We start from the raw sequence: 11,396 nt of genomic DNA on the forward strand, positions 1-11,396 counted from the left end.
CAGCTCCCTGCAGACAAAGTGCACATTATTTACCTACAGGATTGTACTAGATCATTGATCATAAGATGTAATTGTGCACCAGAACTGAATGCAGTCTGCTGCATACACCAATCCTGTCTGTCCCAATAATTCATTCACAATAGATAGTCCCCAAATATCAGACAATAGACAGAGGGGGGGGGGGGGGGGGGGGACAGAGAGAGACAGAGAGAGAGACGGAGAGAGAGAGAGACAGACAGAGACGGAGAGAGAGAGAGAGTGAGACAGAGAACGAGACGGAGAGAGAGAGAGTCAAAGAGAGATGGAGAGAGAGGGTGGGGGGGGCTACAGAACTGTCTGAGAAGAACAGTTTTCAAAGGAAGGATGGCATTCTGGTGGAATATTTTCCCGGAAGGAACGGAGCTGGAAGTGTTCTCTCATGTCATGCAGATCATTGATCGTATTGGGGATATCTTGTCATCAGAGCCCACCATAGACCCCGAGCTTGAGGGAGATGATGACGAGGATGATGAAGAAGAAACAGATTATAGCTCTGATGATAGTGAGGAAGACATGAGTGCAGCTAACACAGTAAAGGATGGTGAGGTGGTACAGGGAACATCATCATCATCATCACAACCACATAGGTCGCTGTTCTCTAAAGTGGGAATTAGTGTGGTGGTCACAGAGACAATCAATGATGACCCTTGTAATGGGGCCACCATGGCTGCTGCCAGCAATTCCATGGGACAAGAGAGAGGGACAGCAGGAACTACAGCCAAAAATCACAGCGGGATGTTTTAGTCCCATCACTGGACAATGGTGAACAGAGAGAGAGAGAGAGAGAGAGAGAGAGAGAGAGAGAGAGAGGGCAGAGTGTTAGCAGCGGGACAGCCTGTGATGCAGAAGAGCCCCTAACAGAGCCCCAGTCACAGACGCTGCCCCCTAGGACTGGGACAGAGCTGTTACAGCTAGAGCTGCTCTGGTCCCCCCAGAGACCTCCAGAGCAACAGAGACAAACTTCTTATCTAGAACCAAAGCCTGGACCAAGCACACAGTGTGACCCAGAGACAGATCTTCACATAGAGCAAGGTGGGAAGCTCCTACAAGGTATTTCAGTATGGTTGATGAGAACAGTTAGTCAGGGATGTGGTATGATTTTTGTATCTTGACATTATTGAATTATGGAGAAGATGTACTCAGATAAACTCACAATAAGGAGATATTTTGATGCACTTGGACACATACATGCACCTATCTTATTTATGTCTAGTTGTGTCTATAGTAATTTATTATCACATGCTCTAGGATCTATGTGTTGTGGTGTGTGAGTGCAGTCGAGATGTATATGAAGCAGCGTATTTTCTGCAGGCTCATTGCACACCAACAACTGTAGTGCAACACAAATTAGGGCATCAGGCCTAGCTGGAAGTTTGTGATTAATTAGAATAACAATTAAAGTTCCACAGAGTTGCTCTTCTCATGCAATGCCATGTTACCAAACATTGATTGTCCAAAGTGGGCAGCAGTGTATCAACAAGCCTATTTTTTATTGGACAAAAAGCCTTTGTGTCTCATCAAGAGAGCTATAATTATGGAGGATTGTTGGCAGAACAACAACTATTGATAAACAATGGAAATGTTTTGTCTCTGCTCACTAGCACCTGTTTCTGCATAACTAGAACAGGAAGTGACATCTTCAATGGAGAGGACACTACAGGAGACAAAGCTGGAGACTGGGGTGTCCACTGGTCAACCTGCAAAAGGGGCAGGACCTAACACATTCACCAAGCCCAGAGAGAACCATGAGGAACCTGAGGAAGAGTGTGAGGAGGAGGAAGAGGGGTCAAATGGAGGTGGGCGCCAGAGTGGTGGGCGGCAGTCCCCTGACGAGAAGCCTGGCACTAAAAATGCTTCAAAGTACAGCACCGTCTCCTACAGGAAGATACGAAAAGGGAACACCAAACAGAGGATTGATGAGTTTGAGTCCATGGGAAACACATGACCCTGATGTCACGTACGCGTTTAGGAACTTTTTGCCCTGACATTGTGTCATAATAAATTTTTGTATATTAAAATGTCCAATAATTGCAAGAAATGCTTTTTATACAGTTCAGAGAATGTAAATCTTCTGTTCTGTATGTTAAGTTAAGTTGAATAATCTACAGCAGGGGTGTCAAACTCATTCCATGGAGGGTCCAGTGTCTGCTGGTTTTTGTTTTTTCCTTTCATAAGACCTAGAAAACCAGGTGAGGGGCGTTCCTTACTAAATAGTGACCTTAATTCATCAGTCATGTACAAGGGAGGAGTGAAAACACGCAGACACTCCGTCCTCTGTGGAATGAGTTTGACACGTGATCTACAGTATTTGCTGTAAACTGGTGTTCAAGTGTGTTTCTTTTGTAGATTGTTCTTAAAATGTTGTTTCAGAGATCCCGTGACGAATACCACAGCGAAACATGTCTTGCCACACACAAAACAACTTCAAACTGAATGTGATCCTTTTCTTCCACATTCCAGTGTATTCCATAAGACCATCCTGAACAGTCAGACCAACAACAGAGATTTGGACTAACAGTGAGCTAACTGCAGAATTGACTTGGATGATAATTATTCTGTGACTTGTAGATTCACTCTGCACACATAGAACAGACCTTGAGACAAGAAGGTCTACATTTAGAAAAATAGACTTTACACATACACTGAGTGTACAAAACATTAAGAACACCTTCCTGATATTGCGTTGCAGAACAGCCTCAATTCGTCCGGGCATGGACTCTACAAGGTGTGGAAAGGATGCTGGTCCATGTTGACTCCAGTGCTTCCCACAGTTGTGTCAAGTAGGCTGGTGGACCATTCTTCATACTCACGGGAAACTGTTGAGTGTGAAAAACCCAGAAGCGTTGCAGTTCTTGATACAAACCGGTGCGCCTGGCACCTACTACCATACCCCGTTCTTGCCCATTCACACTCTGAATGGCACACACACACACAATCCGTGTCTCAATTGTCTCAAGGCTTAAAAATCCTTATTTAACCATATTCACCTTCATCTACACTGATTGAAGTGGATTTAACAAGTGACGTCAATAAGGGATCATCTTTCACCTGGATTCACCTGGTCAGTCTGTCATGGAAAGAGCTCTCAGTGTACTTTTACATTTACGGACACAAGGTGGCGCTTGAGATCTAGATTAACTGAGGACCAAACAGCAGGCTGTGTCTGTGTCTGTGTCTGTGTGTGTGTGTGTGTGTGTGTGTGTGTGTGTGTGTGTGTGTGTGTGTGGGTGTGGGTGTGTGTGTGGGTGTGTGTGTGTGTGTGTTTCTTCACACATGGTCTCCCTGGTCAATATCTGTGTGTGAGACAGAGAGAGAGACAGGGAGACAGAGAGACATAGAGACAGAGAGAGAGACAGAGAGAGAGAGAGAAAAAGAGTGAGAGAGAGAGAGAGAGAGAGAGAGAGAAAAAGATGAGCCCATTTTGCAATGCAGTATTGTCAGACAGCAGCATAGTTGAGGCTAGGCTGCAGTGCCACCTGCTACGTTAATTCTCCTAAGTTGCTGAGTAAGTTCTCCTAACCTGCTACGTTAATTATCCTAACCTACTATGTTAAGTCTCTTAACCTGCTACGTTAATTCTCCTAAGTTGCTGAGTAAGTTCTCCTAACCTGCTACGTTAATTCTCTTAACCTGCTACGTTAATTATCTTAACCTGCTACGTTAATTATCCTAACCTGCTGAGTAAGTTCTCCTTACCTGCTACATTAATTCTCCTAACTTGCTGAGTAAATTATCCTAATCTGCTACGTTAATTCTCCTAACCTGCTACGTTAATTCTCTTAACCTGCTACGTTAATTCTCCTAACTTGCTGAGTAAATTCTCCTAATCTGCTACGTTAATTCTCCTAACCTGCTACGTTAATTCTCCTAACTTGATGAGTAAGTTCTCTTAACCTGCTACGTTATACTGAGTAAGTTCTCCTAGCCTGCTACGTTAATTCTCCTAACTTGCTGAGTAAGTTCTCTTAACCTGCTACGTTATACTGAGTAAGTTCTCCTAGCCTGCTACATTAATTCTCCTAACTTGCTGAGTAAGTTCTCTTAACCTGCTACGTTATACTGAGTAAGTTCTCCTAGCCTGCTACGATAGTTCTCCTAACCTGCTGAGTAAATTCTCCTAATCTGCTTCGTTAATTCTCCTAACCTGCTGAGTAAATTCTCCTAGCCTGCTACTAAAAGCCCCCCCACCACAAAACATCTTCCTGCGGCCATAATAGTGCCGTTGGCATTGTAAATAGTGGTTGATTGAATTTCAAATTCAAACTACAATGTGGAGGAGTAGATGAAAGTGATTTGTGTGTGAAAGTGATCTAAATGTAGCTAATGTCACAGATTACGGCAGTTTGGAATGTGACATTTAAGCCTTCATTAATATTTATAGACTGTATTTCATTGTGCCCTTACTGCCTGTATTCACATACATATCTACAGAAACCAAAGGAGTAATCATGGGCCAATCTTGCCCATTAAGAAAGGTAGTAAACATCAAAGGTCTGATGAGTTGTTTCCCTCCATTCTAATCTTGATTTAGCTGTTGTGACCTGGGGAAGTATGACAGATTAGTTGACTTTGCTAATTTGTCTCTTGGAAGTTTGTTTCATGTTTGTGTTTTTTCTTATGCTCCACGGTGTCGTAAAATGTATTTGATGACATTTTCCAAAGCTAACTTTGTATTCACCTTAGCATGTTGTCAACGATAGAGCCCTTTCTTGTCTCTTATTGGGCAGTGGTAGTGTGTGTATTTTATTGAATCCTCTTGGCTGAGACTGGAGAAGGAGAATGCAATGCACATCGTCCGGTTTCATTTGGTTTTGAATAGATGGGAAACAGCTTTATTCAAATTTGACTTTTCGTAGCAGGTTAGGAGAACGTACTCAGCCGGTAAGGAGAATTAACGCAATCGGTTATAAGAATTAGGTTAAGGTTGGGAAAACAGTTAAGGTTAGCTAAAATGGCCCCAAAAAAATCTACTTTTGATGTTAATTTGACCAAAGCTGGAGCCCTTCTAGCCATGACTGTTTCATTTGACTAGAGGCAAATGTCAGATAATATGGCTGCAGGCTACCTGTTCATTCCATGATGAGCTCCGTTGGGCTTCTTTCCTGATGTAGCTGGGGGTCACAGGAGGTACCAGGTCACATTCAGCACTCTGGTGTTCTGGGGCCACGCTTGACCTTTAGTGCAGTTGTGCAGGACAACATTCCTCCAATGCATAAATAAGAATATTCTTTATATGCTACAAAACTATTCTTCTTAACATTGGACTACAGTATGGATACACGACTCTGACACAGAGGACCATCTGCTGCTATACATGTCACCAAGTCCCACTAAAAGCAAAGTCCTACATTACACACACCTGTTGTGATTTGGTGCTCAATGAGATACAGCTGAAATAAAGGACTTTATCTCATCTGTGGACCTATGTTCAGCTAACCATAGAGACAGGGATAGTAAGTGACACTTCTGTGTCATAGTGTTCACACCACCATCATTAGCCAAGCAGGGGGAGCAATATGTGAGGGTCTAATTAGCTTTCTGTAGCAGCAGGGTGGCTAACATGATTGGTTCTTCTCATACCAATGTCTTTCTTTCTTTCCTTTGTTCTTTTGTTTGTTCTCTTTCTTTCTGTCTGTCTCTTTCTTTCTTTCCGTCTTTCTGTCTTTCTGTCTCTTTCTTTGTCTGTCTCTTTCTTTCCGTCTTTCTGTCTTTCTGTCTCTTTCTTTGTCTGTCTCTTTCTTTCTTTCCGTCTTTCTGTCTTTCTTTCTTTCCTTTGTTATTTTGTTTGTTCTCTGTCTGTCTGTCTGTCTGTCTGTCTGGCTTTTGATTCTCACATGCACTGAACAATGTTCATCGTCTTTTATTATATTTCCTGGAAGTTCCTTCAACGTGTCATAATTAAATAGTCACTACATTACCTAATAATAACAGTACAAACTGTGTTGATTTGAATTCAAAATCAAGACAACCTTTCGCCATGCAGCACGCTGTTCCAGTTCCTGCTAGTGCTGGCGAATTCCACTTCACGAGCTCTTAATCCAACATATAAAACAGTATGCTCTCTGGTGACATTTCTCTAAGACATTAAACCATGATACGTGAGAACTGTTGGGGAAAGGGTGGTTTCAGGGCAAGACTATGTGCCCAGTCCTACAGTGGTTCTAGGATTTACAGGTCAGGACTCTTTTTAGATTTAATATGGAGATGAACAACAGCCTTACAAGATACCTTGCGCTATCACAGAATGTGTCCGTTTTAACAGCTTCCTGTTTTAGAGAGCTTTCTACATTGGTGGTCCGTGCTATCCGGAATCCTTTGGATGTCCCTACCCCATTGAAGTTGAAGGTTGAAAGGTTAGTATAAGGGTAGGGGTTAAGGTTAGGGTATGGATGTCCCAAGGATCCCAAATAGCACTTACCCTACATTGGCTCCATCAACTCTCAGAATGGTAGACCATAATATTTGCCCGACTTCGGGGCCACGCCGTAAAGCACCTACATACAAAACTTTGTTTTGGTCGTTGTCTTGGTTTGTAGTCCAATCAGAAAGTAAGGCAGTGCACCCACCCACACACTGTATGAATGGTTGGCAGTCTTGGCCCATTTCTTTCCTCAAGTAATTGTGTTTGAGATACAACAGTAAAAAAGACAGTAGTTTCACCATGACCATTGACACTGAACAATCTTCAAGATTAGAACAAGACCATGAACTTTTAATATGAAGTCCTAGTCTGGGTACCAGTCTCTGTAACATTCCACTCCTTCTACTCCGTGTCATGTGTCATTTGCCAAATGACACAGAGTAGGCTACAAGGACAAGTAGTTGAATGTAGCTGAAAAGAGATTGGCAGCCAGGCTGATAGTCCTTCTTAATGGCCAAATTGCCAAAGACCTGAAGGATATTTGTTGGTTTACACAGATGCCTAAGCTAAGACGGGAGGCAGCCTTCATTCTGTGTTTCCGTTAACTCCATGGTGACCACTGAAACAGACCTGTGTGGCAGTCAAAACGCTGTAGAATATTCATGACAGGCCTGGAAGGGGGAGATTAGTGAAACACCTAACCTGGTGACATAGGGACCAATGGTCTTCCTGTAACCCTGAGTCCCCCCCCCCCCCCCCCCCCCCCAGGGCTCTGAGTAGTCTTGCAGAGAGGATGACTCAATAACCCAGGAATGCTAAGAACCTTCCATTGTGTGAAGAGAATAGATCATTGAGCTTCACCCCCAATTCCGTCTCCTCCTCCTCCCCAATGATGCAATAATACTGAGGTAATTTGGAAGGTGAGCCGGCAGGCATTTATCCAGGCCATCCACTGCCTGACGATAAGAACCACATAGTGCTGCATATCAATGCTCAAGCAGGAAGCTCTTTCTCTGGCATTTGAAAGGACACCTGTCACTCAGTCTGTTCAGCAAAATAAGATGATTTTCTCTTTATTTTCCTATTTTCTATGTTATCAGCAGTAGAAACTAGAACAAAACGGCCTCCCAGAACCTGGTTAGGTAAAAAGCTGAGGAAAGCGGCTGAAGAAATGTAACCACTCTCAAATTCATAGACAGAGCTGTGGATGTAAGGACTGACCATCCAGGGTATCAAAATGATAGTTTTAACCATGTTTTGAAGCTAAATAGTGCTTGTTTACATTTTCTTTGTTTACAAACATTGGAGTTCTGATGGGGTACGACAGTTGAACTACATTATTATTATTATTATAAATCAGTTAAGAACAAATTCTTATTTACAGTGACGGCCTACACCGGCCAAACCCGGACTACGCTGGGCCAATTATGCGCCGCCCTATGGGACTCCCAATCACGGCCGGTTGTGATACAGCCTGGATTCGAACCAGGGTGTCTGTAGTGACACCTCCAGCACTGAGATGCAGTGCCTTAGACCGCTGTGGCACTCGGGAGCCCAACTAAGCTCACGAGGCATTTATAAGTTATATATCTTCAAGAATCAATATCATTCATTTACAAGTCCAAAAATGGACGTAGCAACTGGTTTATAACAATGTACAGTGGAATGTTGAAAAATATTGCTTTGTTATCAAATGAGCCTGTATGGATGGTATTTAGCCTCATACAGAGATCTCCCTCCTACTGACGTGGATGGTCCATACAGTGTGTTGTAGGGACATACTCTGCCAGCAAACACTGCAACTCATTCCATCTCTACAGTGAGACACTAGCTTCACTTGTCCACTGAGGTCCTGCCCTGTCCAACTGGCCAGCGTCATCCCAGGATTGTTGTCTCCCTCAGAGCACTTGTGTGTGGAAACACCAGGGAATGAATTGCCTGCATGTCATCTCTCCCATCATTGTTCTCCCCACGTAGAGAATCAGAGACTGTTGCACTCTGGGTTAAGGAAGTCAACACTTCAACTACTTTCCTCACTCCCTTTTTCTCCCTCAAATATTTTCCAGTTTCTCTCCACCGCTCTCAACAATGTCCTCTTTGAGACCAGGCGCGGGGTTCACAAACTCATTCCAACCCATGACTGTTCCCCCTGTAACTACTGTAACACCAGACTCTGAGTGGGCTGCCTAAATTACAGATATATATGAAGGGATGGCTCCGATACTGCCCTGGCGTCGTTCTGTTTCCTCCCACTCATTTTTTTAAATGAATTTAGCTGTCATGTTGTCTTTGACAGATTCCAGAACTCTGAGGCTGCAGCATTCAGTTCTCCTTTGGCCATCATGCAGCGTCCATCAGTGCTGCTGCCTCCATTATGTGTTAGCTGTTGCAGCAGCTAGCAAGGCAATGCAGTTTCTCCTGAAGCACTTTCAATAACCTCTCAGTGCTCTTCTGTACTACAATGTGTCTTAGAGCAACAGTGGTGACCTTGCTATGAATAGCTTCAATGTGGTGGTGGAGATCACGCCTTTGTCACATTATGACGTCAGCAACTCTAAGACCCTTTGTGTACAGAAGAACGCCCACCTCAAAAATGTACTCCCACGGGGCATAGCTAACTAGTTGTACTTTGAACAAAGGTGGGCCAAGGGCAGAAGGCCTGGGTGATATGGAGAGCCGAAGGCCTGGGAGCTATGAAGAGCAGAAGGCCTGGGAGCTATGGAGAGCAGAAGGCCTGGGTGATATGGAGAGCAGAAGGCCTGGGAGCTATGGAGAGCAGAAGGCCTGGGAGCTATGAAGAGCAGAAGGCCTGGGAGCTATGGAGAGCAGAAGGCCTGGGAGCTATGGAGAGCAGAAGGCCTGGGAGCTATGGAGAACCATCTTGGCTCATAATAACATGAATGACAGCTAGCATTCACACTGAAGACCAAACCTCACAATACTGGAGCCAAAATGGACAGCTCTTCTTATACTCGTGAGATAAAACCTTCTTATAATGAACATTCCAGTTTTGACAAATTATTCAGATCAACCCTTCCATTAAGAGCCCATGGCAGGACAGGCAGTATGATTATGTCATATTGTCCTGCATCTGCAGCTGTAGTGGTTTGCTACAGAGAAGATGCAGAAAAGATATTGCACAGATGCAGAGAAGCCAATAAAGCTGCATTGTTGAATTCCCACAGCCATTCCCTAATGCCCTTTTCTAGTAGCCGTAGTCAGTCAGACACCACGGAGCACACCAGTCAGTCAGACACCACGGAGCACCCCAGTCAGTCAGACACCACAGAGCACCCCAGTCAGTCAGACACCATGGAGCACCCCAGTCAGTCAGACACCACGGAGCACACCAGGTAGTCAGACACCACAGAGCACACCAGTCAGTGAGACATCGCGGTGCACCCCAGTCAGTCTGACACCACGGAGAGCACCAGTCAGTCAGACACCACGGAGAGCACCAGTCAGTCAGACATCGCAGAGCACACCAGTCAGTCAGACATCACAGAGCACACCAGTCAGTCAGACACCACGAAGCACACCAGTCAGTCAGACACCATGGAGCACACCAGTCAGTCAGACACTTGTAGGTGTACTCTCGCCATCTCTAATCCCCCTGCTGCCGACCTGCTGCCTCCAGAGATGGAGAGCTTTAGTGGTCATAATGCCAAGAAGATTTGTCTGATTATTCATTACAATTACAGTAATTGCCTCTGGTCTCGCTCACTCAAGGCCCTTTAAGAGTGGCGCTGGATGGATCTCATAGACTTCCACTGCAAACGCACCAAGTAATATGAACAGAGGACTTTAGTCCTGACATTCAAATCTCACATTGACCTTTAGGAAAGCCTGGTTGTGTGTGTGTGTGTGTGTGTGTGTGTGTGTGTGTGTGTGTGTGTGTGTGTGTGTCAAAAGGCTGCTAGCAATGGCCCTTCCATACTAGTGCTTGTATGTGTGAGACATTTTAGCCAGCCTGACATCTTGTCTCCCCACTCTCTCTGACACATGGCGAGCGTTCAGAGCAGAGGACCTCTATCAGCCTGGTCTATCAGCCTGGTCTGCCCACCCAGTTTCATTAGCAGCCTACATGATTATTCCAGGATCACAGCGCTTGCTATCAAACCGCAGTTCAAATTAGTTCAGGATCAGAGCCCCTCGTCCAACAGCCCCAGGTTGCTTAATTGCATTATACCGTCTGCTGATCACCTAGGAAAACCCATTACCTATTCCCCTGGTGCAGGAGAGAGCCCCCTGGATTAACACTGGGCTGGGTGACAGGAGACCAGGTATATTAAGGACCTTTAAGCAGAGCAAGCCACAGATACTAGTTCCCTGTTCAAATGAATGAAATCAGACCCAATGAAACAATAACACATTTTCAAAAGCTTTTGATGGATTTGGAGTTAAAACCACTTTGTTTGAGGCAATCAGACTGAATTGAATGATCTAGCTGGTTTCCGCTGGTTGTGGGGGTATTACAGTTGGCTAACTGAATCTATACATGACCTTCCCCTTAGAGAAGATTAGGTTGTATGAGGCCAAATGATGAGGTCCTATACCCAGTGTAGAGCAGCTTATCTGTACCAGTGACTGATACATCTATCCTTCCTTAATGCAGGATCATCTAGACTCCACGTGCTTCACTCTGACCAGTCTCTTCCATACATGTAGCTTCATAGTGGTGCTAAGAACAGGTGTCATCTCTCGTATATCCAGTTCTGTACGTTGACTGCTCATCAGAACCTGCTTCATGGAAGGCTGCCATATGAATAGATTTAGTGCAAGTGTCTTGGGTTTGTTTGTTACAGTTCAGTGGTTATAATGTAGGTACTAATTACCTCAGTTCAATGTGTAGTACACCTCAGTCTGAGTACAGTTCAACATGCAGCTGTTTTCTGTATTGTGTTGAATTATACTACTAAGTTCCCTTATGGGAGAATTATCATGCAAGCTTGTTATGCTCACAAATCTGAATGGCGGTGAGCGGGATTGTAAAAAA

The 11,396-nt window shown here is 44.4% G+C and overlaps 1 long non-coding RNA gene across 1 annotated transcript; it reads left to right on the top strand.

Annotated features, from left to right (window-relative positions):
- The first annotated feature begins 910 nt into the window (after window positions 1–910).
- LOC118941038 (uncharacterized) lies at window positions 911–2,059 on the top strand. Its single transcript, XR_016488641.1, has 2 exons — window positions 911–1,071; window positions 1,662–2,059. It is a non-coding gene; the product is annotated as an uncharacterized LOC118941038 (long non-coding RNA).
- Window positions 2,060–11,396: the final 9,337 nt, after the last annotated feature.

Source organism: Oncorhynchus mykiss, chromosome 18, assembly GCF_057628025.1.
Source record: "Oncorhynchus mykiss isolate SJ-2025 chromosome 18, ASM5762802v1, whole genome shotgun sequence".
NCBI lineage: Eukaryota > Metazoa > Chordata > Actinopteri > Salmoniformes > Salmonidae > Oncorhynchus > Oncorhynchus mykiss.